This window comes from Culex quinquefasciatus, chromosome 3, assembly GCF_015732765.1.
Source record: "Culex quinquefasciatus strain JHB chromosome 3, VPISU_Cqui_1.0_pri_paternal, whole genome shotgun sequence".
NCBI lineage: Eukaryota > Metazoa > Arthropoda > Insecta > Diptera > Culicidae > Culex > Culex quinquefasciatus.
In genome coordinates this window covers 146,613,326-146,640,921 of record NC_051863.1, presented here as the reverse complement: position 1 = coordinate 146,640,921, position 27,596 = coordinate 146,613,326, and the positions used below count along the sequence as shown (strand labels likewise).

General features: G+C 35.0%; 1 long non-coding RNA gene across 1 annotated transcript in view; it reads left to right on the top strand.

The window, feature by feature from the left end:
• The first annotated feature begins 1,428 nt into the window (after window positions 1–1,428).
• LOC119769705 overlaps window positions 1,429–27,596 on the top strand; it is a 94,679-nt gene continuing 68,511 nt past the window's right edge. Inside the window, exon 1 of the long non-coding RNA XR_005278491.1 lies at window positions 1,429–3,313. This is a non-coding gene — a long non-coding RNA (uncharacterized LOC119769705). The remainder of the gene's footprint in view (window positions 3,314–27,596) is intronic.

Below are 27,596 nucleotides of genomic sequence, written 5' to 3'. Positions count from 1 at the left end.
CTTCCTTATTACGTTCAAAAATAGGATTTCAAAATATCTACCGAAGTATTGGCAGTGTTGGCAAGAAATATAATTTTCAGCACTTATTTTGAAATGCCTATTTTAAACACTCTGTATCATTTTCCATAAGCAAGATAGGACCATACTTTCTTGGGGAAAGTTTTAGAGGACATTCAGGGCTATACTTCTACGGTGTTAGTTTTTAAATTGAGTGAAAAATGAAAATGATAAAAATTAAAATGTAAAAAAGAGGGTATTCCCATACAATCTTCCATACAAATTTGAATCGCTTTGCGGAAAGCCGGGTCAAACCCAATCGCTCCCAAATTTTGGGGGGTTGTTTGGGGGCCCAAATGAGTCCGGAAAATGCCTATTCTGATTGAATTAGTCCATTTTGAAATTTTCCCATACAACTTCAAGCCACCCTAATAATAATATATATAAAAATTTCGACGGTTTTGTTCGAACGCGAATCAGTTCAATACGGAGCGTCGAATCGAGGTGATCTATGTTGCGTTGGGTGCGTATAAGCCCAAGGAAGGTTTATATGCTAAAAAATTCTTACTTTGGCCACTCTGGGACCGATTCCGGAGCATCTGCAAAAAAAAAAATCAAAATTTTGATCACAGGAGGCTGAATAAGCAAACAAACTAAAAAAGGCAATAAATAAAGTCAAGACGAAGTTTGTCGAGTAAAGCTTGTTTGAATATAAGTTCTTGGGCAATACTTTCGAATTTGTGATTTTTCGGAAATAAAAAGTACTTTATTGAGTTTAATTTAATGATTTAAAAATATATATATTTTTCAAAATCATGTATGTAATAAAATTATAAAGTAGTTCCCAAGGCCGGAATTTAAAAAGCTGATTCAGTGGTTACTCAACTAATGTTAACATTTTAAGGTTAATGTTAACATTCTATAGGTCACCTTCCTAAGGTGTCATTGATAAGGTCCTGCTTGTGACGATGTACTATCTTCCCTTTACTAGGCAATCGATTCCATAAGAGTGTGTTGGTCCGAATCGGGATTTGAACCCCGATCTACCGCTTACGAGGCGGAAGCGTCACTACTAGGTTACGTGGCTCGGTCTAACTCGGTCTAAGTTTGTAAACGTAATACAAAAACATAGCTTAATGTTAAATTTTGTTGAAAACTTTTGTTCTGGGTGCCACTTTCCTTCGAACAGTAACAACATAAGACACACATTACTGTACGTCGCGGAGTCTGCTCCGCTGAGCGCGCGTTGCTACGCTACCATCTCGAACTCACTCCCTCTCTCTACAAAACGTCCCTCTCTTCCCATCACACTCTCGTTTCAGAGAGCGCGAGCGAGCCCAACTTCTCTCCCAACCAGTTCCGAGGCCGTTTTCCGCGAGCTCTGGCTTTTCCGAGCGAATTTTCCTCTTTTCGCATCAGTTGGTTGAAATTTATGCACCCGTTCGGAATCTCGCATCGTCGGACGGCCCCGTACGAGCAGCAGCACTAGATACTGGGAAGCAGAAGTACAGACAGTTCGGGCCTGTTGGGGACGCCTGTGTCGAAGACCACCACCAGCTGTGTGTGAGTGGGACTTTTTTGGTCCGGATTATTCTGGATTTGTTTTTGGAGGCGATTCTGTGGGAAGCTGTGTGTGGGGGAGTCTGGAGACCCCCGCGGAACAGTCACCTGTTTCGAGTGGTGTGATGTGTTTTTTTTTTTCTTGAAGCAAGGAGAAGGATTGGTTGACAGATTTTCCGGGGGCACATCTGTGTGAACTCTGTAGTGTTGGTGGTGGTGGAGTGCCCAGCAAGAATCTCTTTGCATCCATTATTGATGGGGGAGACTGCGAAGATCCGAATGGTGCCGGAGGCCACTGGGCTGCTGAATAAATGATTGTACTTTGTCTCCTCCCAGGACCTATCCCAGCTGTAGTGGCAACACAAGAGTCTCGAACTTGTCGTCGAAGGTCCCGGTCCAGCATCCGACGGGCTGTTTTGCTGTGTGAGTGTTTGCGTGGGGTTGTGAGTTGGCTTTTCCCGTGGAAAATCCTACCCGAGTAAGACTGACGGCCGGGAATGATAACGCTTGAGTACAATATTTTAGCCATCTGTCACGGGGCTACGACGAATCTGAAGGATTCGAGTGCCGTTTGCCGATAAGATCGCGGTATAAATCACACCAAATCGTGTGTGAATGTGTGCCCGTGTATTTGTGTGAATTTGGTGTGGGATACATGGAAATTCGACCGAACCTGCTCTGATATCGCGCGCGCTCGAGAAGAAGAGGCCCAAATATATACGTACGCAGAGAGTTTGTGTGTAGGATTCAAAAATACATTTCACCTCACCATCAGCAGAAAGTGTTGAGGTTAGAGAGTTGAAAAGTTCGGAAATCGAAGGTAAAATATACATAAAAGAAATCGAAAGCCAAAAAAACGCGTTGAAGGATACACTCTTTTTCTGGGATTGAAAGAGACCTCAAGCAACCGGCCAGTGAAAGTGTTGGTGCGATCCATTTCGAGAAGGAGAAAGTGTTCCAAAGGAAGAAAAAGGAAAAGTAAAGAAGAAAAACAGCATAAATCAGTGACGAAGAAGGAAAAGAGTATAGAAAAAGTGGTGGAATGAGAAAAAAATTGTAATTGTTATTGATCGAGAAGAGAGAAAAAAAAAGTCAAAAGAAGAAAAGCAGAATATATTAAGGCAAAGAAGTAGAGTCGTGTCCGTGTTTGTGTGTGTGCACACGATCAAAGTGAAAAGGAAACCAGCCGAAGGAAAGAGGAAAAGGAAGGAAGGAAGTTGCGAAGAAGAAGAGTCCAGTCTGGAAGTGATTTTGGGGTCGTGCCAACTATACATTTGCGTGAACGGGCTCGCGTCGAACCTGCAATTAATAATAATAGTGTGAGGTGAGGAAAACCCATTCGAACGTGGCAACAATTGTTTGTGTGCTGCCGCCAGTGTACGTGTGCAAGATTAATCATCAACACCAGCAGCAGCAAATATCCAATCCGAGGAAACCCCAAAGAATTTCCCGCACAAGCAAATTTCCCTCCGTGCCAGCTCGGAAGCATCCAAACTAAGCAACAAAAAAGAAAAACCAGCAACGTCAAAAAGGAAAAACTTCACTACTCTACAGTGTTTGTGTGTGCACGAGTGTGAGTGCGAGTGCGTGGGGAGGCAAAACTGGCTGGTGTTAGTGGCTCCCCCGAGAAGAGTTTTTCTTTGCTTTAAGGTTTTGCTTCTTCCTGCATCGAGCGTCGTCGAACTCGTCGTCTTCGGACTACAGGTTTCCATCAGTTTCCGAAGCAACAACAAAAAAAAAACGCAGCACCAGTTTGGTGAGTGTATTAAGCAGTCAAGCGAGGCGGCTGCTGCGTAATGTTAAAAATAAGTAAATATACCTCACACACATATCGTTTCACCTCCCCGTGCCGACGGCTTGATCGTTGAGGAGGTGGATTTGTTTTTTTCTCTCGCTTTTGGTTTGGTTTAGTTTAGCATAAGAATTATAATAATTATATTCATACAACCCGTCGGAGCAGAGAGAGAAAAAGAAGTTCAGTTACTTATTGGCAGCGGGTTAGCCAGCAGGGCAGGGATGAAGCTTGGAAGGGTAAACATTTAAATGAATTTAAATTTCTTTACAGCTTTTTTATGCAGTGAAAGTTGAACATGTTTTGGTTTGTTAACATGGTTAATAACAACATTGTTCAAATCCTTTTTAGTCATTGAAAAAACGTAACTGAAAAGAATATCTCAATTTGATATCTCAGATTCCAAAAAAAAAAAACTTTCCGAGGTTATAAAGTCGCAAAAAATACCATAGTCTTATCAAGTCATGTTGTATACAAAATAAAAAAAATATTTCATTTTGATAGTGCTTAAACTCAACCCAATTACGAATCATCTCTGCGATACGGCTTTACGTCCTGAGCATGGGTAAATAACAAGGGAAATGCGTAATAATACCTTTCTCTGGTATCAATACCAAATTTTGGTATTCCTGGACCCTTTAAAATTTGTCTTAAGGATTATGCAAGAGCAAAATGTGGTATCTTACCAATTCAAGGTATTTTGATATTGCAAAATTGCAGAATTTGTCTATTGTCGAACACCACATTTTGGTATTCTTATGGTATTACAGTATTTTATCAAATTCCTCTGAAACTGTGAGAAAATTTTGACCAATTTTAACAAAATAATTAATTTTACGCTAAAATGATGTCTCAAAGCGAATGCTTTCATTGAAAACCGGCAATTTCAAACTTGATTTTAAACATTTTTGATATACCGTCAGTGGGGGTGACTATGGGTCAAAAAACGAAACACCTCTCGAAATTTCTTAATAACAAAAACAATTTAAATAACATCGAAAATCTTTTAACGTAGATTTGTTCTTAGATAGTTTACTAACATTTTCCCAAAATATGGTCGATTTTGATGAACACTACCTTAAATGCCAATTGTTTGAAAATTGACTCCAATCTCACCCCTTAGAGGGGGTGACATTGGGTCAAATGAAACTAAAATGATGCTGAAATACAAAGATATGGTAAAAACAAGTCATCCAACAGCGTTTCTTGTTCGAGGGAATCGTATTGACACGCTACAATGTTTGAAGTGGAGATTTTCAAACACTTGGGTAGTTTTCGAGCAATTCTAACAAAAATATTAGAAAAATGATTTTTCGAGAGGTCATTTTTGGCCAAAACGTACCCCAACTTTAGACATCTGCCAAAATAACAGGATATGTTCTAGGAACGAATTTTTTTCAGCGAAGTCATCTTAAGATGTCCCCTACACAACCCTTTTAACAGAATTCAGTTTCATTGAAAAGAATCTGAGAAATGGTAAAATCCGTAAAAAATCACTTTGACCCAATCTCACCCCCCAGACCCAATGTCACCCCCACTGACGGTACCCCCTAAAGAAATGACTTGAAATTGTGGAAAATTTTCAAAGTCTGGATGGCACATTTTGGTATTATTTTGGTATTGAAAGTTTTCATGAAATTCCTCTGAAAATATGGATTTTTTTTTATAAATTTTGACGAGATGATTAATTTTTAATTCACTTGAAACCCAAAAATGCTAAAGCTGATTTTCATATTTTTTTATTTACCCACTAAGATTTTTTTTAAAAACGTTGAAATTTCTCTGAGTCGGGATAACCAAATACTTTGAATTTCAATCTTTATTTTTCAATCTTGTTATATCACAGAATCTTCAAGAACTTCAAGCACAGACCGTTCATTAATGACAAATTAATTCGATGTGGTGAAGAATATCACTAAGAACAACATGAAATCATCAGGTGAGTAGATTTGGTTATTGCATATGGATCATTTCCATTTTTTTACTAACTGCAACTGCTGCACTAAAAATGGTATGAAAATACCAAATTTTGGTATTACTTGTTCAAATACCAGCGACCATAATGTGCTCTTGGTTGCCCAGTAATAGATGGTAAAATACCATGAAATCATACCAAAATCAGACCAAAGACCACTGGAATATCAACATCTGATTTTCCAAGGGCGCGGGAATACCTAAAAACCATGGTAATACCAAGTTTTGGTATTCAAGCAATGTTCAAAAATCCAGAAGACCTTAACTTGGTATTGAAATGGTTTTATTTGAGGTATTATTTAACCCTTGGAATAACAAGGTTTGGTATTGTTGTGCCCTTCCACATATAAGATTTTGGTATGATTTTATGGTATTTTACCATCTATTACTGGGCAACCAAGGGCACATTTTGTTCTCTGTTATTTGCCCAAGTAATACCAAAATTTGGTATTCCCGTGTTATTTACCTCTGCTCGGGGTAGTATACCTGCCCGCTTTAACGCTTGTGATGTTTCAATGCATTCCGATGCAATGGCGCACTACAAATGTTAATAAATGACAAGAAGATTGCTAGTTGTAATCTAACCTAAGGCACTCTCCAGGATTTCTTTTAAAGATTGGCTGCGCTAGGGTCTGATTAGATTAGATTAGATTAGATAAAGATTTGACATCTTCCTTCGAGGCTTTAAATCGCAAAACATTATGAATTTAAATATAATTGAAATAGTTTTTAATTTTTAATGTGCCAAGAAAAGTATTTTTTTCAAATTGCCATGCTTCTCGTTTTTTAGGGAAATCAATGAGTTGATTAAAAATACATATTTAAATTGATACGGTTTGGAGTTCGAAACCTTTGAAAAAGGTTTAAGCAGAGTATTGTGGATTTTAGTGTGACAGAGAAATAGAGAGCATCAAACACTGCACAGAAAATGGTTTTAAAGAAAAAAATGGTTATGGTAGTTGTAAACGCTGGGATAATAATAATTAAAAGCTACATCCATAGTTGTTTGAAGTTGTTTTATATAAGTTAAACATCTTTTTCTTTTCAATTGGATATTTTATTACACTTATCAAATTTTATTTTGACGAATTAATTCCAGAAATAATACTTACTGAAAAAGATGTTGTCAATGGATGTTTTAAGCAATGTTTTTTTAGCTGATATTAATGATAAAATATTTATCAATTGAGTATTATTTGAATTTAGAACCAACTTTTAGAGACCGATAGAGAGTACGTTGTCTACATTTGTATTTGCATTTATTTCTTTTTGCCTTCCGCACTTGCTCGAAAAATGAACTTCTTATCAGATTTTTGTAGACCCTCCATCATGTATACTTTTGAAATTTGTGTCCAAATCCATCATATCACCCATTGTTGGTAAAGAGTGAGAAATGCATTAACCACATAGGTGGATAAAGTTAGTTTTTTTCATTTAAATTTAGGATATTTCTCCATAATTTGCTCCATAAATGCGAACCTGAATGTAAAAAAAAAAAAACATTCAAATATATTTGGGTAGTAGTTGTTTTGCTCGGTTCACCAATGAATTTCATGAAATCATTTTATAGGATATTTCATTAAAATTTGATTCTTGTTGATTACAAAATAAAATTTAATAAAGCTATCTGTCAAGCCAATTTGAATTTAATTTTATAGAAATAGAATTATAGTTTTATACATTATAAAATTTGAGCTACTGTCACATTTATACATAATATTTTTTTTCTAATCTGTCGTCTCAAAATTCAAAATTTTCAAAAAATTAAATTGATGGAAAAAATGCATAAATCAGGGTTGTGAAATGTTTTCAAACAAGTTTGCAATAGATTTTACTCGATTTTAAGAAATAATTTCAGTAGTACCCAACCATTTTTTGTTTTCATTCTTTGGGATTTTTTTACTAAATAGGGGAAGGGTTCTGCTGCAGGGTTGCTACAAATACAGATTTATCAGTATTTTTCAGATTTAGGTGATCAGGTCAAACAGAATCTCTGTATATAGAATCACGGATTTTAAGGAAATCATTAAGATTCACAGATTTTGCCGATTTTTAATATACGTTGATTATTTATCTACATTTTTAACATATTTCTTTGTAAATAGCTTAATTTGCTTAGACATTTAATTTGAGATTGTACGTCATTTAAAATCGATTTAGAATATTTTCTGTTTAAAAAATGCTTAAAAATATCATTACAGATTCCAAACACAGATTGTCGTCTCCCTGATACAAATATGACACATTCCGCCGTGACGTTGCAACGCTTTGACTTTTCTTTTTTCAGTATTTCGGCTGTAACTCAAAAATTACATTGAAAAGGTACATATGTTATTACAGATTCGGAAAGTATATTAAATTTCCTATAAGAAACAATGTTGAAACTTTATTTTAAGCGAATATTCTATTTTTGAGAAGGGGATATGTAGCGTGACGTTGCAACGCGTGACTTTTTCTCAATCCTGGCCCAATTCATGTTTCGCCATTAACTCTGCTCTGTTAAACGGCAAATTTGGAGTTCTTCTTCCATTTTTAGTGTAAAATTGGCCAACAAATCGAATGCAATCATTAGTTTTTCGAAAAAATTAAACCTCGATTTTTGAAGACCGCTTACATTTCGTGACGTTGCAACGCTCTGTTTTTGAAAACAGGGTTGTTCGTTGCGTTGCAACGTCACGAAATTATAGTTTCAAAATAAATCATAGTTTTTGTTAGGCTGAACAACTGTAGGTTAAGATTTGATTATAAGACATTAATAGACAGTACAAGGACATGTGAATTAATTGGCCTGCCCATGTTAGACCCCCCCCCCCTCCCTCTATTCTGCTTTCACAGTTGCAGTACGATTTACGAAGTTTTCCAAAGGGTTTTCAATATTTTTTTTTGTATTATTCCATTATCACGAAGGAAACCCCCTCTCCCGTCCTCTATCCATGTAACGGGACGTCCATGCATTACGTAACGGCGTAATATCAAGGGGGAGGGAGGAGGGTTCGAGGATTTATACAAAAAAAGTGTATCGGAAATGTATTTCCAGGGGGTGGAAGGGGTCTAAAAATATAAATGTTTTGTTACGTAATGCAAGAACGCTCCCTTAATATTTTAATGGTTTTGGGAAACTTACAAAACACGTGGAAGTTTTAGAAGGGAGGTAAGGAGCTTCAAGTTTTCAGGAGGGCTTATTTTGAATTTATAAATAAAGGGCATATAACGTTTGTTGATGGCCCCTAAGGGGTGATCTGCAAACAACGTAACTTATTTTGTTGACTTTTGTGCTTTTTGATTTAAATTTGAGGAAATGGGGTGATCTGCAAACAACGTAACTTATTTTGTTGACTTTTGTGCTTTTTGATTTAAATTTGAGGAAATAATAAAACTGTTTACCTGCGCAACATAACATTTATAATTGCGAACAACTAAACGTTGCATACAACTTATTTAGGCAAGGGTTCGTCCAACAACAGAGTGACAAAAGTTTGTAAAAAAAAAAAACAATCGAATCACGTGATTTTCATTGTTAAGTGAATTTCACTGTAATTTGGCCTACTTAAGGGTGTGGGATAAAAAAAATCGTTGCGTTGTATTAGACTGAACCCTCACGTAAATCAGTTAATCATAAAATGGCCATTCAGTAACCACGTGATTACTTTTTTGAAAGTTTTAGATTTTTTCCCCCTTTTGAACATCGGTATATTTTGATTTGTTCAACAAGTTTCATAAAATACTACTTTTTTCGAGTTGCATACAAACTTAAGTGACGGAATTTGTGAATGACCCATGTACAATTCTTTTGTAAATATGCTCGGAAACATTATATAAAAAATATATAATATTTAGTATCCTTTTATCTTCAACAACCAACTACGCATTCACCTTTTTTACCATGTGGCCAATATGATTTAAAATTTCGTGACGTTGCAACGCAAACTTAAACCTGTTGTAACTTTGGATCTAGACAACCAATTAAGTCGCTCTAGATTGCATTTGAAAGCTCTTTTCAAGTACAAAGAGCATCCGAAATATCAAAATGATTGAATGTTTAGTTTTTTGTTGACATAAACAAATGTCGCTTTTTCGTGACGTTGCAACGCAATGAAATGGTAAACTTACACTAGTTTGAAAAAATACTTAACTTAAGATAAACTGCAAACCCATGACATTTCCGTTTAGTACAACTAAAAACCTACAAAATGCAATCAAAAGAATATTTTTTGGATTTTATTTCGCTGAAAACCATGAGTTTTTAGAAAAATGTTTTAAAACGATGATTTTATCACGAATTGATGCATAACCTAACCAACTTGTACAAAATGATATTCAAATGATCAATTAATGAAAACCATGATTTTTGAAGCTTCAAGTAGTCTAGAATCGAGGAAAAATATCCAAATAGCTCATACACGCTTTTCAAAATTTCATCCTAAGGTGTACATTGCCGGAGAATGTGTCATATACAGATTTTTGACCCTCAAAAATACAAAATCAAATATTGACACATGGTTCTGAGACAAAAACTTAAAATAAAATTATCATTGACATCACTAAAGCAAGGATTTTGACGAGGGACATCGGTTCACAAAATTTATTGTTTAATTCTTAGAAAAGCCAAACAAATAATATTTTTATTTATAAAAAAATAATAATAGTATAAAATCATTTTCCTTTAAACAAATAAAATGCTGAACTAGCTAATATGTAAGAAATACGGGGAATTTCAGAATTGTTTTGGTACATTTGTTGTTGTGGAATGTTGGGATTTTTCTTTAATAAGGAATCTAGGTACTGCTCTTAAAAGAAATATCTGTTTCTTGTGAAATTAATTTATTTAGTTTGAATATGAATTTGGATTTTTTTCGTTAAACACCCAAACAACAATTCGAACATAATTTTGCAACCTTTTTTATAACATGATCCTTATATGGAATAGGAGTAACTAAACTCTCAACTGTCATCTTTATTTAAATCTTTTTTTTTCTCACGTTATTTGAAAAAAAAAAACTTTTACTCTATCAAAACTTTACTTTTTAGACTTTTCGTCAACAAGAGTTTATTTTCATTGTTTATTGTTTTTTAGACATTTCCAGGTATTATGTTTGTCACGGTGCTCAAAAAACCGCTACTATGAAAAAAATATGCAATCCTAGATTTTGGAGTCTATCGATTCCTTACACCATAGGGTACCTCTGTGCAAAAAAATAAAAACATTCGCTGATGTCGTTTTCGAGATACAGCCCTTTTATGATGTTACATCCGATTTTCAATAAGAAAACCAAAACAATCTATACAATTTCAGCATTTCAAAGAATTTCGAGATAATGATGAATTTTGCTCCATATGACTGTCAAGTATCTCTGGGAAAAGTTTCAGAAGGTTTGCTGATGTAGTTCTCGAGATACAGCCATTTTAAAATGTTATTTGCGACTTTTTCTAAGAAAATCTATAAAATCCTTTTAAATTTCAGCATTTCTAAGAATAAGCATTTCGAGATAATGATGTTTTTGCTTGATTGAGCTCATACACGCTTTTCAAAATTTCATCCTAAGGTGTACATTGCCGGAGAATGTGTCATATACAGATTTTTGACCCTCAAAAATACAGAATCAAATATTGACACATGGTTCTGAGACAAAAACTTAAAATAAAATTATCATTGACATCACTAAAGCAAGGATTTTGACGAGGGACATCGGTTCACAAAATTTATTGTTTAATTCTTAGAAAAGCCAAACAAATAATATTTTTATTTATAAAAAAATAATAATAGTATAAAATCATTTTCCTTTAAACAAATAAAATGCTGAACTAGCTAATATGTAAGAAATACGGGGAATTTCAGAACTGTTTTGGTACATTTGTTGTTGTGGAATGTTGGGATTTTTCTTTAATAAGGAATCTAGGTACTGCTCTTAAAAGAAATATCTGTTTCTTGTGAAATTAATTTATTTAGTTTGAATATGAATTTGGATTTTTTTCGTTAAACACCCAAACAACAATTCGAACATAATTTTGCAACCTTTTTTATAACATGATCCTTATATGGAATAGGAGTAACTAAACTCTCAACTGTCATCTTTATTTAAATCTTTTTTTTTTCTCACGTTATTTGAAAAAAAAACTTTTACTCTATCAAAACTTTACTTTTTAGACTTTTCGTCAACAAGAGTTTATTTTCATTGTTTATTGTTTTTTAGACATTTCCAGGTATTATGTTTGTCACGGTGCTTAAAACCGTTACTATGAAAAATATGCAATCCTAGATTTTGAGTCTATCGATTTCATATAGCACCTCTGTGCAAAAAAATAAAAACATTCGCTGATGTCGTTTTCGAGATACAGCCCTTTTATGATGTTACATCCGATTTTCAATAAGAAAACCAAAACAATCTATACAATTTCAGCATTTCAAAGAATTTCGAGATAATGATGAATTTTGCTCCATATGACTGTCAAGTATCTCTGGGAAAAGTTTCAGAAGGTTTGCTGATGTAGTTTTCGAGATACAGCCATTTTAAAATGTTATTTGCGACTTTTTCTAAGAAAATCTATAAAATCCTTTTAAATTTCAGCATTTCTAAGAATAAGCATTTCGAGATAATGATGTTTTTGCTTGATATGAATGTCAAGTATCTCTGGGCAAAGTTTCAGAAGGTTTGCTGATGTAGTTTTCGAGATACAGCCATATTAAAATGTTATTTCCGACTTTTTCTAAGAAAATCTTTAAAATCGATACAATTTCAGCATTTCAAAGAATATGCATTTCAAGATAATGATTGATTTTGCTTTATACGACTGTCAAGTATTTCTAGGCCAAGTTTCAGAAGGTTTGTTTATGTTGTTTTTGAGATACAGCCGAATTAAGAGGCTATTTAAAACTTTTAACGTCGATTAAATAGATTTTCTTTGAAAAAGTCGGAAATAACATTTTAAAACGGCTGTATCATGAGAACGACATCAGCAATCCTGCTGAAACTTTATTCAGAGATACTAGACAGTCATATGAAGAAAAAATCATCATTATCTCGAAATACATATTCTTAAAAGTGCTGAAATTGTATTGATTTTTTAGATTTTGTTTGAAAAAATCGGAAATAACATTTTAAAATGGCTGTATCTCGAGAACTACATCAGCAAACCATCTGAAACTGGGCCCAGAGATACTTGACAGTCATATGAAGCAAAAAACATCATTATATCGAATTGCATATTCTTTGAAATGCTAAAATTGTATAGATTGTTTTGGTTTTCTTATTGAAAATCGGATGTAACATCTTAATAGGGCTGCATCTCGAAAACTACATCAGCATATGTTTTTATTTTTTGCACAGAGGTGCCCTATGGTGTAAGGAATCGATAGACCCCAAAATCTCGGATTGCTTATTTTTTTCATAATAACGGTATTTTGAGCACCGTGCATGTATTATTTAATTAAATGCTTTAGCTAACAATCATATCTAGAGTTTTTTTACATGCTCTATAGGCTATTATAGGACCTACTATGAAGGACTTGACCATGAAAAGGTTTTGAAGGACTTGGCCATGTCATGTGCTTTTGCAGGATAATGTTTGGAAGCGTCTTTTTTAGTCAATTCTACCTAATGTTTGAAGATTTTAAAGAACAAAAATAGAAGGATGAAAATCACTAAACTAGCATTCGAGTGATTGTTGAAGGAAACTGCCAATATTTGCAAGGAAATAGAAATGTAAACAATGAATTCCAAATAAATTATGCTGGAAATCTAGAAGAGCTTGAGAATTTTTCAATTGTATTAACGGATTCATTCTGATCAATTCAAGTGTGATTTCCTGTGTGGATTGATCCTACAATTTGGCTACAATCCTGCAAATGTTTACTAATCTAGACTAGAAGAAAGGAGAGCGCAAAATTCGAACAAAAAAAAAATACATCGAATGGAATTTATTTTAAGAAAATTAGCATGATCGCACGCAGCGGGTATGGCAGTCACAAATATGTTTATCTTTTCGTTACCCATAAATTTACGCTCTTTGGCGTTTCCCGCCACCACCACTTGTCTGGTATTTTATTTTGATGACGTTTGCTTTTATTCAGCAATTTCCCCCCTCAAAATTGCTACTCTCTACGGACGGAATTCCGCGATACCGCGGTGAGCGTTTGACAGCTTCAGTTCGAAGCTGCGTCGGGAGGGGAACTAGAGTACTACTACTACAACTGCTATGACAGGGCAAGATTAGGCGTCGGAGGTGGTGAAGATTAATATCTTGCCTCACCCGCACCCGTAAACGGTTCTAATGTTTGACTTGTGAGGTCGTCTCCGCCTAACCTCTCGGGACACTCGGGGGGTTTTCCCCATCCGCGTCAAATTGGGGGAAATTTGTCTGGAAAAGCATCGTCGGCTTTTTTTGGCGGTAGTGTCGAACAATTTTATGACTTGCAGATTGGTATTCGTGGAGTCATTGCGAGGGTGGTGGAGGATTATGTTACACTTAAATGTAGGGAATTAGCAGGTTTTGACACTTAAAACGAAGCTTGTAACTCTTGCATTGAGGTCTCCATTCATAACTTATGTTTTAGAAAATTAAAATAATATTAAGAGCTACTTACAATTCAATTCCAAATTAATTTTGAATTAAAATAGAGCAATGAAAGCAATTTATTTAATGAAATTGAAAAAAAGATATTGTGTTTTTCTTGGAATAAATTTTTTTTGCTGTCGAAACTTCTAGGTCTAGTTCGATTACAGAAATCCATTTGAAAAGCATTCCATGCAATTCCAAATTTAAATTGAAAACGACAAATCCAGCGCTCAATATCACTTTCAAAAATTGGTTTTTGCTGCCTTAGGATTTGATTTCCCATTCTGTGTGAATCCACCAAGTGTGTCTCGGAAAATATCACCAAAAAAACACGCACGCACACACACACACTGTCTTTGCTCGTTTGCGTGTTTGTTTTTGTTATTCTGTTTGTTTGCCATTCACCCATGGGGCGCAGTGTCGAGACCAAAGACAATAATCCACTCAAAAAAAAAAAAAAAAAGAAAGAAAACTCTATAAAGGAAAAAAAAAAAGATTCAAACTAAATCCCACTTCATTCCACCACGACGTTAGCTATGGCAAAGTTGCGTTGCCTTGAGTTCGGAGAGACCACACCGTTAGCTGAGACCGCGCCTGCACGGAGATGATAAAGTGGCCATCGAAAGAGAGTGAGGGAGCGATTTTCTTTTCTAAAGTGGAAAATGGACTGGGTTGGCGGCGTTTGAATTGTGATGGGGACATTTTCTCACCCATCAGTCTTCCGTGCCGACAAGATTCACCTTTTTCCCCCGCGTCACGCGGCCCCTTTGTGTTTGTGGTTACGGAAAGCCGATTTGAGTGGAGCACATTGGATGATTCACGTTTAAGTTAAATATCTGTATTCATTCAATTTTCGAAGCTTTGTTTTTGAAAGAGCTGAAGATTTTCTGATATTTTCAAAATTAACATTTTTTTTTCGAAAAACATCAGCATTAAAAATTACAAAATTCTCTTAGCTCAGTTTACTATAATAATGAAAACATAACATAAAAGTGTTATTTATAAACTCTGAAATTGTCATGTTTTTCTATATGAAAATTAATTTGAATCAGAAAATGGACTGCATTATCGAATACTTTGGACAATTTTGCACTAAGAGCGGCTTAAATTAGTTTTTTAATTACTATTTGTATGTGTTATTGCAAAAAAAACTCCAGATTTAAAGGCAGATCAATACACAGAAAACAAATGATGGTAAAATTCATCAGGTGGAAATGGTTATAGATTTCGTGTCAAAAAAAAGTTGTAATATTTTATAAGAAACTGGTGAATTTCCATCAGTTTTTTGTTAATTTTTCACCAGGTTCAAATTTTTACACATTTTTGCCTTCCTCACTTTACTGAGGAAAGGCTATAAAATCATTCGAATAATGACCTTCTCAATAAGACCTCCTAGACCCATCTTTATGTATACCTATCGACTCAGAATCAAATTTTGAGCAAATGTCTGTGTGTGTGGTGGGATGTTCATCAAAAAATTGTCACTCGATTATCTCGACAATGGCTGAACCGTTTTGGCCACATTCGATCCATTTTAGAGTCCTATAAGTCGCGATTAAAAATGATGCAGTTTAGTTAAGTACTGCAAAAGTTATGCTAAAAAGACAATTATGACTAAAATTCGAAAGATTGTAAAAAAAGATTCGAAGATCGAAAGATTTGAAAGAAAACCCAACAAAACATTGAAGATCTGACAATCCTATCAAAAGTTATAAACACTTAAGTGTTATTTATGTACTTTTTGGAGGCCAGATCTCAGATATTTTGATGAAAAGTTGTCCAGATATATCATGCGACCTATCTTTGGATAGGTAATTAAAAGACCTTTCCATTGAGCACGAATTGAATTGGAGATTTTACTACTCTATCATAAGTTGTAAGCACATAAGTGTCCTGCAATATGAAGATTTGACTACCCAATCTAGAACACTGAAAGGTCCGTTCTTTTTTGTTTATTTTGGATAGCATTACCCTTAAAATGTGAGTAAGGCACCAATCACCTAAGGGTGGATTAAGTAACGTTATCAAGTAAAATAACTCAAAAAGAGGTAATTTTTAACCAACCTAAATTTCAACATTCCAAAATTAAACATTTTTTTATCTGTGTAGTGAATGTACTCTTTGGTCATATGATGTCACTTTTGATGTAACTTACACATAAAAAAAGTTGAATTTTGGAAGGTTGTATATTTGGTAGGTTGAATATTACCTCTTTTTGAGTAATATTACATAAAAAAAATTGTAAAAATATGACCCTGATGAAAATTCATCAAAATGTGATAAATTTCACCGGTTCTTCATGCAATATTACACTTTTTTTTTGACACAAAATCTGTCATCACTTTTTTATGCGTAATTTTCGATTCCTATAAATCCAAAAAAATAAAGGCTAAAAATGATTATAAATGGATATTATTTACATTAAGGAACTTTTTCCTACAAACGTGATTAAATTAATTCTTAAATCAATAAAGTTAAGTTTATGAAAACGAAATTTTGAAAGCCGAATGAATTATTACTAATGTTTGAGAAACTGTCATATGCGTTCGATTAGCGCTTTACGTTTGACAAAAACGTTTGCAATTGCTTTAGGTATTATGGAAAAGGAACAGCTAAACACTGTTGAATCGTAAAAATGTTCAAATAGATGAGTTATCAAAATTAACTGCGGTTGATGTTTGTTTCAATTTTGAAATAGTTTCTTGAAAACTCTCATTGTCTCAACCAGAGCTGCAAATGTCAGGGGTCCTGACGCGAAAATCGGCGACGCATACACGATTTTTTCAGATCCATTCACTGAGCCGCAAAACCGTGACATAAACAAACCCGACTCAGTCGTGAGTGCCCTAGCTCACTAAGCAGCTGCAATGCGAGACAGTAGTCGACCAACGCTCTTTCGACGTTGCACGCACACACATAAAGAAACAAGTTTTTAGACAAAAAGTTGGTATTTATGCGTGGAAATGTAATTTTGAATATAAGTTATGGTTGTTTTAAGTTTTTTGCACAGTCTAGAACTATTCAATTGTTTAAAAATAGTCAAAATAGTGTTTAGAGAGGATTTTACGAGTCAGTTATACGACACGAATTGAGTGAGTGTAGCTCATTTTTTCACGTCTCTCATCCTCCAGCAGCCGACCGGCACGAGTCAGGCGGCAGTGGTTGAACGGACACAGTAGGCTTACAGTCAGATGCTAGCAGTGAACTGACATTTTGGTTTGCTTCATGTGTACGCTGGGTTGGAAACATTTTGCAGGCCTGGTCTCAACAATTGAACTTGTCTTCAAAATAAATTTGAAAAGACCATCCGGGTAACTGCTGGCCAAATATTGGTCAAATATGTAGTTTAGAGTCTTTCAAGGCATCATCGGTCTTCAGCGACTTTTGTAAAGAAAAATCCAATCAAATTTTTAGAAAATGTGAACAAATAGTTGCATAAGATATCTTCAGAAAATATTTCGTTCCACAAATTTCTGAAAGTCCTACTTTCATGGTACCAAATATCAGAATTTTGTCGAATTTTGTATCTTATGTTTGTTCTACAAAACACACCGTGTTCACTAGGGTGACATTAAAAACAATCGACATCAGGGATGATAAAAGTCCTTTTAGGCAAAAATAAGTAACTGTCAAATATTGAGCGAAAACGGTTGAGATTTAAGGGTCACTATAGATCTTTAAAGTTGATGAAAAAAAAATCATGCAAAAACGTCATCTTTAAATCGCTAATAAATCATCAGGGTTAACTCGGATCGTTTTGCCGTCTTCGACAAAGTTGTTTATCGTAAAATTTTATTGGAGAATCTTACTTTGACAATGCTTTCCATAGATTTTTGCGGTTTTTCCCATACAAATTAAACGATAAAATGCAACCCTTTTATATTTACCGATTAGGCTCAAAATGTACATAGTTATTTTTTGCCTAAGGAATCGTACCTAGGGGTATTTCTGAAGATTTTCCAAAATTTTATTACTTTCTTGTCACCTTGATGTTTGCCCATTTTTTTTAACATTTTTTTTTCGAAAGCCTCTTTTTGTTTGGATATGATAAACGGATATGTTGTAAACTTATCAGCTTCTTTGTCGAATTTTTAAATATTGAAATGTTATTAAAATGTATATATTTTTTTCAATGTAAATGTTTACAAAATTGACAACATTGTTGTTCAGGAATTTTAAAATAGGTAAAAACAAGTTCTCTCCCTTTAAATTTTTTCATAAAAATCCTAAAAAAAAAATCTTCCACATGACTATTTAACAAAATCATCTAATTTCTTGAATGTTCCTGGGACTCAGGAAAAATCTTAATTATTCTTAAAATGCCCAAGTTTTTTAACATTTAAAAAATCGTGAACAAACCAAGTTTAAACCTTCTCCTTCCTTTTGTAATTCTACCATCTACCAAGATAAAATGGAAGCTTGTAAACAAACAGGGAATGAAAATATGATTTTATATATTTGAATTAAGTAAATTTTTGAAGAAAAGCTGACAAAAATAAAACTCATGTGGCAAATTAGCTATCTTTGAATGTTTATTTTATATCTACTATTTATATACGATTCATATTTAACAATTTATTAAGGATTAATTATGTTAAAATTTCAATTAAATGCATGTTTTGCTTCTTCAATTGTAAATATTGGGTTTTTCAACTATTATTATTTACGTATCAACTCATTTTGGAAGATTGTTTTTTCTTCAATTCTATTTATTCAAGCATCGTTCTAATAAAATTGTCAAACTTCACGGGATTTCATGAGAAATATCACTATTCACGAATGTCACGTTGTCCGTGAAATCGTGAAAAATCATTTATCTTGGTCATCTCGGAAGATTTGGTTTTAGAAGATAAAAGAAAATGTTATACATTTTTTAATGGCATTGAAGATTGGACCAAAGGTTGTTTTTTGTACATCACCAAAATTGCGATTTTCATCGATCAAACCACAGTTTTCGAAAACCATGATTTAATTTTCGGAAAATTGCCAACACTTTGAAATGATCTTTGACCAACTTGTTAAGATGGTATTATTTGGTATTTCATTTCAAATTCTTTGGTTAACTTGACGTTTCTAAGCAATTATTAAAGATATCATAGTATGTTTATTAACGAATGTGAATACAAAATATTTTCTTCTATATTATTAGAAACAGTTATTTTAATTGGCATTTGAATTTTGATCTCAATTTAATACTCAGCAAGTTTAAAATCATTTAACATGGCACGATTTTTCTTTTGTTCTTGAAAAATATTATTCCTTCATCTGAATTTCCCACTGTGCTCCTCCATCTTCATCATCCCCTTAGTTTGTACCGAAATGAGCCAATGAGTGATGGCTGCTGTCAAAAAGACGATATCGCCCTCTTCTCACACCTTCCTCCACTCCCATGGGTGACATTCATTTTTTCCCTTGCTGCCAGGTCAGATGCTGCAGGGTGCTGGTTTGGGTGGAACGTGCTTGGGGGTCGTCCAACGTGTGACTAAAATTTATGGTTATTAATTATTAATTAATTTTCTCTTTTATTGAGGGATCCATGATGGAATAGCTCTGTCGTTTTTCGGCTTGGGACGTGGGAGCAAGCCATCTTTGAGGGGCAATTTTAAACGGCTGCTGGCTCGTAAAACTGGGTGGAAAATTCAATTATGCCTACTAACGATGAGTTGGTCCCTTCTGGAAGGAAAAAAATGGATTATGAGGAAATATTTATCGTCAATTGCATTCACTGCTGTACCTCGTGACCGAGTGGTTATAGCAAACACGGGTGAACAACATAATTACCGCCAATAACCGTACCTGGGTCGCAATCCACCTTTCAGGTAATTTACGCCATTCGACAATAAAAGTTTGCAAAACTTCTTCTTCTGCTAAATTTTGTGGAGCGAGTGGCACCAAATTTTGCAAAGTTGGGTGCACCCAGTGGGAACTGAAATTACGACCCAAAAGTGCTGGGCCCGTCCATTTGAGATTCATAATACACAAAAGCACTTCTGGAGAATTCGGATTTTCAGGGATGTGTATTTAAATTTCTCAAAAAGAAGCTTAAAGCATTCAGCTTAAGAACATTTGAAACCTTTAAAAAACAATTTTTAATTCAAAAATTTATCAATAATAATTCAAAAAATCAGACACTTTTCCATCGCTGATCCCCTCACCCTTCGAAAAACAGTGACTCGATGGGCATTTGGCTGAGCCCCATAAAACTGAAGTTGTAAAATTTTCGACAGCAAGAACAATTTTCGTTTAGTTAATGTCGCCCTGGCCCCGTGTCACCTTATCTGACCTTGGAACCGAGGCTGCGATGGCATTTCGAAGAGTTTGACGAAAAAGAGGGAGGAAATCAAATAAATTGGGTTTGACTTTTTTCAACGACTTTTCCGGTACACACACATACAAGCATAAAAGTACGAGCCCCCCAGGAGAGTTGGAGAAGAAGGAGGAGTTGAGTTTTTTTTTGTGTCGGTGTGTGTTGGCCAAGATGGTGTGTCGTGTATCAAATTTCATGACCCCCGATGTAAGTCGAGTGTTTTTGGTTATGTTAAGGGAGGGTGGAGGGGAGAGAGAGCTTAAGAATGCGATTGAAATACCTTTTTACCGTTTATGGGAAGGTAGAGCATAACGAGAATGCTGGGACTGATTTATGTTTCAACATCATTAGTGCAAATTTCTTCGTAAATTTGAGTCGATGATTTTTTTTATGTTGTCCAACGTTCAACACTGTATCAAATTCCGTTGGCACCCGTCTGTCAATCTGTCCCAAAAGTATCACATCTTCAGTCAAGCCAGACGAATCCAAATATTGAAACCTGTTGTCTACGGTTCGCACGACGTCGCGACGTCCCCGAGTCAGTTGCATATCTCAATATTCCATCGCCCTGCCAGCATGACTACCAGAGTGTGTGTGTGAGGCTAACGTGGCAGCCACCACCCCGTCGGACTTGCCCAAGCCAACGATGATGATGCACGCGCGAATTGCAACTTGGTTGGCCACTTTTGCTGCGCGAAATTATTGGCCGCCTGCCCAACGGGGAGATTCTCGGCCGGTGGTGGATTCGTTCACACCCGGGAGTGAAAACATGTGTCCGTCGGGGGACGCGGTATCGGGCCAAGTTTCCCACGTACACGGTGTGGTATAGCCGAGCTAGGCCCTGCAGCCTACGCTTTGGACAGGCCAGATATTCGAGGGGGACAGCCGGCTGCCAAAACATCCGCGGCGATCCATCTGTTCAAGTCGGTTTAGTGTGGAAATTCTCGGTAAATGCGGCTCCATTACTCGAAAGCCCGAGGCCGATTGAAGAATATTGATATTTATCACATTGAAATAACGATGCCAAACATGGAAAATTTGCCTTTTTCTCGAGGTTGACAGCTTAAGTGTTAATATGGTGTGCATGACTTTTAAAATTTTAACAAAAAAACCAGAATTTGTTTTGCTTTTTTTTGCCCGTGGCATATCAAGGTTTAATGCTATTGTCCTTCACAGTAGTGGTAGCTCATCGAGATTTCGATAGGTTTTTGCCTCAGGAACACATTTTTCTTATGCAACAAAAAAGCCCCCAAAAATTCATTTATAAGGCGTGATTTGCGTTTTATGTTTTCATAGAAAAAATCATATTTTGCTCTAAAATATTTTAAACAAAATATTTCCAATTGTCCCGTATTTTACTTCAAATCATAGTTAGGGGTCCCATATTTTTTACTTGCATTGGCAACAATCAACAACAACAACTTTAGAGGCCAACTCACTCATTTTTGCCGCCAAAACCAATACCATCTACTTGTAGGAAACCTATTTCGGAACAATTTTGCTTTTTGAATGATTAGGTTTTGTCATTTCAGTGCCAAATTAAATTCATTTTAATAAAATAAAAATGACGAATTTTTAAAATTTCTTATGAAAACTCAATTGTGTCACTAACACAGTGGGAAAAGTCGAAGCAAAAAACGGACTTAATTGATGCTGGTCAATTAAAACTTTCAACTATGACTGTTCGTATGTGAAAAATTCCTAGGAATCGATTGGTGATGGTGAGAATCCTCAAAAATTTGGGTAAGGCCCGTTTAAGGTCGATTTACCCTATTTTTTGTTGTTTTTATTAGTTTTAAATATGTTGCTGAAATGTTCAATATTTTGACACAACTTTTACTTAAGTGAAAAATTTCGAGGAATCGATTGATGAGAGTTAGAACCCGCGGAAAAAGTCTATTTACCTTTTTTTCCTGTTAATTTTAGTTTTAAATATGTTGCTGAAATGTTCAATATTTTGACAAAGCTCTTTCTGACGTGAAAAATTCCGAGAAATCCATTGGTGATATGGAAATCTTGCAAAATGTACCTGAAAATCATTTCGATGGAGAAAAAAAAGTTATTTCACCGCATTGAACATTTAAGCAACATATTTAAAACTTATAAAAACAGCAAAAATAGGGTAAATCAACCTAAAACGGGCCTTACGCCAATTTTCGCGGATTCTCACCAACATCAATCGATTCTTCGGAATTTTCACATAAGAAAAGTCTTTGTTGAAAATTCTAATTGACCGGCATCAATTAAGTCCGTTTTTGCCTCGATTTTTCCCACAGTGCATTGCTGTCTCAGCCTTTTGCAATAGTTTTTTTTTTTAAGTAATTGATATTTGAAATATTTTTTTACAAAATTATGATGAAAACTCCGTTTATTTAAAAAAATCAGCATATGTTTTTTTTTGTATGTACAACTAATCTAGATTACTTTTTTATGGGACTTTTTGAAAAAGTAAGCGAGTAATATTTGATAGCCCGGATAAAAAAAAACCATTGGATTACCATATTTCATCATAAGTTGACACTCCGAGAAATGGTAGCTATTTGCTAAATAAGTTTTCAATATCCCAAAAATAAAATTTAACAGTAACAAACTATTTGTAAACTGTTTGTTTCGAGGTCACTTGAACCATTAATAACCATTTGACAAACAGTTTTTTGACGAAAATTGAACTGATTTTTATACTTACCAACCATAGAATGACCTTAGGGATCGGCAGCCGAAGCCGTTATTTTTGCATAAGAGTTGAATAATAGTTTATGTTATCATAAAAAAAATTGTTATTGGTCTGATATTGATTAAAAGCAAACACAAATTGGGAATAACATTTTTTGTTATGGAAGAATAACTCCAAGTGTTATTGGGATGATCGGATTAGTTGTTAAAATAACAAATAATAATAACAAAGATTTGTTCGAAGAATAACTAAAAATGTTATAAGTCTGTTATTACAATAACAGTCCAATAACAAAAAAAATCATAACGGCGAATAACAAAAACTGTTATAAATAACATAAAATTTTATTGATGGCCTTGTATTTTCAAATATCAAAAAATGTTATTCCAAAGTTATTACCGTCTGCTCGGGAAAACAATAAGAAAAGCATTTTCCTGCGTTTAAAATCATATTTAGCATGTCAGGAATCAATGAAAAATATTTTAAATTTTGTGTGGAATGATTGCACAACAACTGGGCAGGTGCAAATGCACTTTAAAATACTTTTTTCATTCAAATGTTGAGACCATGGCATGTCATTGATTTTTTTTTTATATTTTTGCCTTCCTCACCTTACTGAGGAAAGGCTATAAAATCACTCGAAAAACGAAATTCTTAATTTGACCTCCTAGACCCACCTTCATGTTTACTTATCGACTCAGAATCACATTCTGAGCAAATGTCTGTGTGTGTGGTGGGATGTTGATCAAAAAATTTGCACTGGATTATCTCGGCACTGGCTGAACTGACTTGGACCGTATTGGTCTCATTCGATCAGTCTTGGGGTCCCATAAGTCGCTATTAAAAATTATAAAGTTTATTACAGAACTTCAAAAGTTATGCTTAAAAAAACGATTCTAATAAAAGTCCAGAAGATTGTAAAAAGGGTGGTTTTTGTAAGAAACCCCGTCATGTTATACATTGTTAGAAAGACCTTTCCAACGAATTCAAAAGTTTGAAGATCCGACAACCCTATCAAAAGTTATGCGCACTTAAGTGTTATTTATGAACTTTTTAGAGGCCGGATCTCATATATTTCGATGAAAACGTTGTTCGGAACTATCATGCAACCTGTCGATGGATAGGTGATCAAAATACCTTTCCAACGAGTTAAAAAGATTGAAGATCTGACAACCCTATCAAAAGTTATAAGCACATAAGTGCCCTGAATTATGAAGAGCTGACTACCCAATCTGATGGTATGACTAATGAATCAAGTTGATAGAACACTGAAAAGTCCGCCCATATGTATCTATTTTGGATAGCATTACCCTCTAAATGTGAGGAAGGCAACAACCACCAAAGGGTGGATTAAGCAACGTTTTTTTTTTGCGTCCCCCCCCCCCCCTCGACCCCAACCAGAGTCGAGGGACATAAACTTCAAGAAATATTTGTAACGGCCTTAGTGGAAATATAAAAAATAAAAACAAAACAATATCAGAATTATTTGATGCAAACTTAAATTATTGTTTTTTTTTTCGTTACGAAAAAATTACAAAAAAAATATTTGCTGCCAAATTTCGCACTTAAATTATTCTTTAGAATTTTTTTTTGCACTTATTAAAAGTATTCAATGTTGTTGGTTTTGAACACTGTAGAGCTATTTTTTCTTGGTGAGCAGTTGAGTTTTGATCCGGACATTTTTTTTATAAATTTGATTAATTTGACTTACTTTTAACATTAAAACTCAATAATTGGATAACATAAATTGATAAATGCATGCATGTCTTCTAAGCTTGATTTTTTTTTTCTAATTTGCCCGAATAGAAGAAGGTTTCAAAATGAAACAAAAAATGCTGAAATTAAGCAATTCACAAATTTATGTAAGCGATTTATTTTTTTTTTATTTTTTTTTTATTTCAAATTTGCAAAATTTAAATTTTTTGCTATGATGTGTTTACCGCAGAAAGGATTCTGGGAACGGATCACATTTCATGGAATCTACAGGGGAGGAAGGATGCGTGGACATACCGTATCAAACGCTCTGATTAGTAGTTTCATGTGGTGAGTGGTGAAATGTAGCATTTTGATTTATTATTTCCACAATTTTTCATTTGCTATTACAATTTACCTTAATATCTTGCAGAAATTTAAAAAAAATAGAGTACGGACAGTTATAGAACCAGATTATTTTAAAGTTTATAATTAGGAAAACTGATAAAGGAGGAAGGGAGGAGCGGGCGTTGCTGAATTGTTACGAAGTTTAAAAGCAAATGGTCCTGCGTTTGATACCCATCTGCTTTCAACAAGAAAGTTTTGGACTTATTGAATTTTGAATTAATGAAAAACATCAAGCTCATGGCTGGGTTTGATCCCCTATCCTTAGGATTGGCAAGCAAAATGGTTTCCACTTTACCGTGGAACATTGGTAACTTGAGTATTACTTAGACTGATTTATTTGAATCCAAAAATCGGACAAAGAATACAAATTAAATGCTCATTTTAATTCAAGAGAAAACAAGTCAAAAACTGCGTGCCCTTCCATCGTTACGGACTGACAATTGACGCAGTGTTCACATGCTCAAAGGAAGGTCGGAACATCCGCCTACGATGTTCAATTCAGTCCAACCTGCCATGCGAAAACATTCCAAGTTTGCAAGTCAAAGCAAAAATCGCTGACACATGTGGCAGCTTTCCCAACCATATGTTTTTGTATGTGGGGGGACGGCTCCTGTAAGTATGCAACCGATTGCATGACGGCTCGGCCCATCCAGAGTTGCAATCATACGGGTCATGATACCCTGCTGCACACATATCGCCAGCAGTCAGTCATCGCTGTCTGAAGTGTGTGTTACTACACGATTTGTATGAACTTCCTGGATTTTGGTTCCAGAAATAGACGTTCGTGGAACCGTTGAGAACTTGAAGGTAGCCTAAAGACGGCACAAAAATTGAGTCGAAATATGCTGCTCCGTAACGGAATGGAACTTCATTTAACCCAGTACTGAGTAGCAACATACATAAATATACGAATGATTCTGAGCGTACAGTCGACATAGATAAAGTCATTTGGTAGATAGAGAGAGTTGTAGCCCCGTGGAAGGCACTTCTATGAATGCTCAGTAGGGGAGGAGCGTAAATTTTGTGCATATAACAAAAAATAGATTTTTTTGTGACTTGTCAAAAGTGATTTCGGTGAGATTTAAAAATCATAATTTCACATTTTTTCTAACTCAAACAAAATGCTGAAGTATTATCCTTTTCTCTTCAATAACCGGTTCATTTCATCTCCGCTACGGTCGATATCGACGCCCGGCAATGTCGAGGACTGGCTATGGTGAGTGATTGATGGATTGACAGGCAGAGTGAAAATTTGATGTGAGTGGGGAAGGGGCTGCACTCTAGATTTTCTGCAATGAAAAGCCTTTACAGATGGAGAGATGAAACAGGAAATGCACTCTGCTTCCTGTCGCTCAATCGAGTTGTGATTGTGTGTCGAAAGGGTGGGGAAAGTTGAGGGAGGGGGCATCAAAGTGATTTTGATTTTGCAAAGAGTAGCAGATTTAATGCGCTGTAAAGTGCGACATTAAATTCCGTTTTAAATTTTGTTAGAATTGAATGATCAGGTTCATTACTCTGTGGAATTGATATTTCATTTTATCTTAGAATATTTTTATATACTTGGATGATACTGCATAACTCTTTGGAAAAGAAACAAGAAATGTTTTAAAATATCTTGAATTTACATTTAAGTAAGCAAATTCTCAAGTTTGTTATTTATGTTTTCAACCTTTGTAAAGTAAAAATTCAAAATTCATTTAAAAAAACTATACCTGATGGTGATGTGTATGATTTGTTACCGAAATTCTTAAGTAAAAATTCAAGCTTTTTTTATTCTGTTCCTTTCTTCTGGTTATTGTTTCCAAAACAAATCCAGCAAAAATTACACACCCACCAGAAATCCACCCATGACGTATCCAGCCAGACTGGCATCTTCCTTAAAAGAAAAACAAGAGAAAAGAAAAATCACAACATCACTTGAGTAAAATGTGCCGTGACGTCAGTCTAACTGACGGCGACTGGTTGACGTCTGATGACGATTCGCTTTTTTTTTTTGGGTGGCAGCAGCCGCCATATGGACGACCTTGAAGATGTTGGGGGTAGTAAATATGTACACACGAGTGATGAGCTAATCGGGATGTGCACTTGACACTAGACGTGACGGTTTGTACACAGATCCATAACCTGGCCAAAGTGGCTGCTGCTTGGCAGGCTAGAGGTTGCTGGTTCAATTCTTAAGGTGGTATCAAATTTAACTCAAATCAAATTTAACAAAATACTGAAAATATGTTCTCAAAGTATTCGATAAGAAATAACCTAAAATAGATTCTCGAACGTTGGAATGATTCATGCTCCCGGTAGACTAAACATTGCATTAATTGGCAGTCTCAAATGATGCCGGAGTCCATTTAACCAGTTGTGCTTGGTTTGGAACTTTGATGGTGTCTGGCCGCAAATGCCAAACATCAACCAAACTATGAACTGTGGTTGAAGAAAACAAAACTTTTTGATGCTGTGTGGGTTTCTGCTAAATTGACTTCTGGCCATGTAAACCATAACGGCAGACTTTTTTGTATTTTGGTTTTGTTGAAGAATATAAGCAAATGATTTCTAAAATAATCTTTTTGTATTGTCTATTATTTAGAAATAAAAATCCTTATTTCAGTCTAACGCTTGTACTGTGAGCTGTCAGTCAGCGC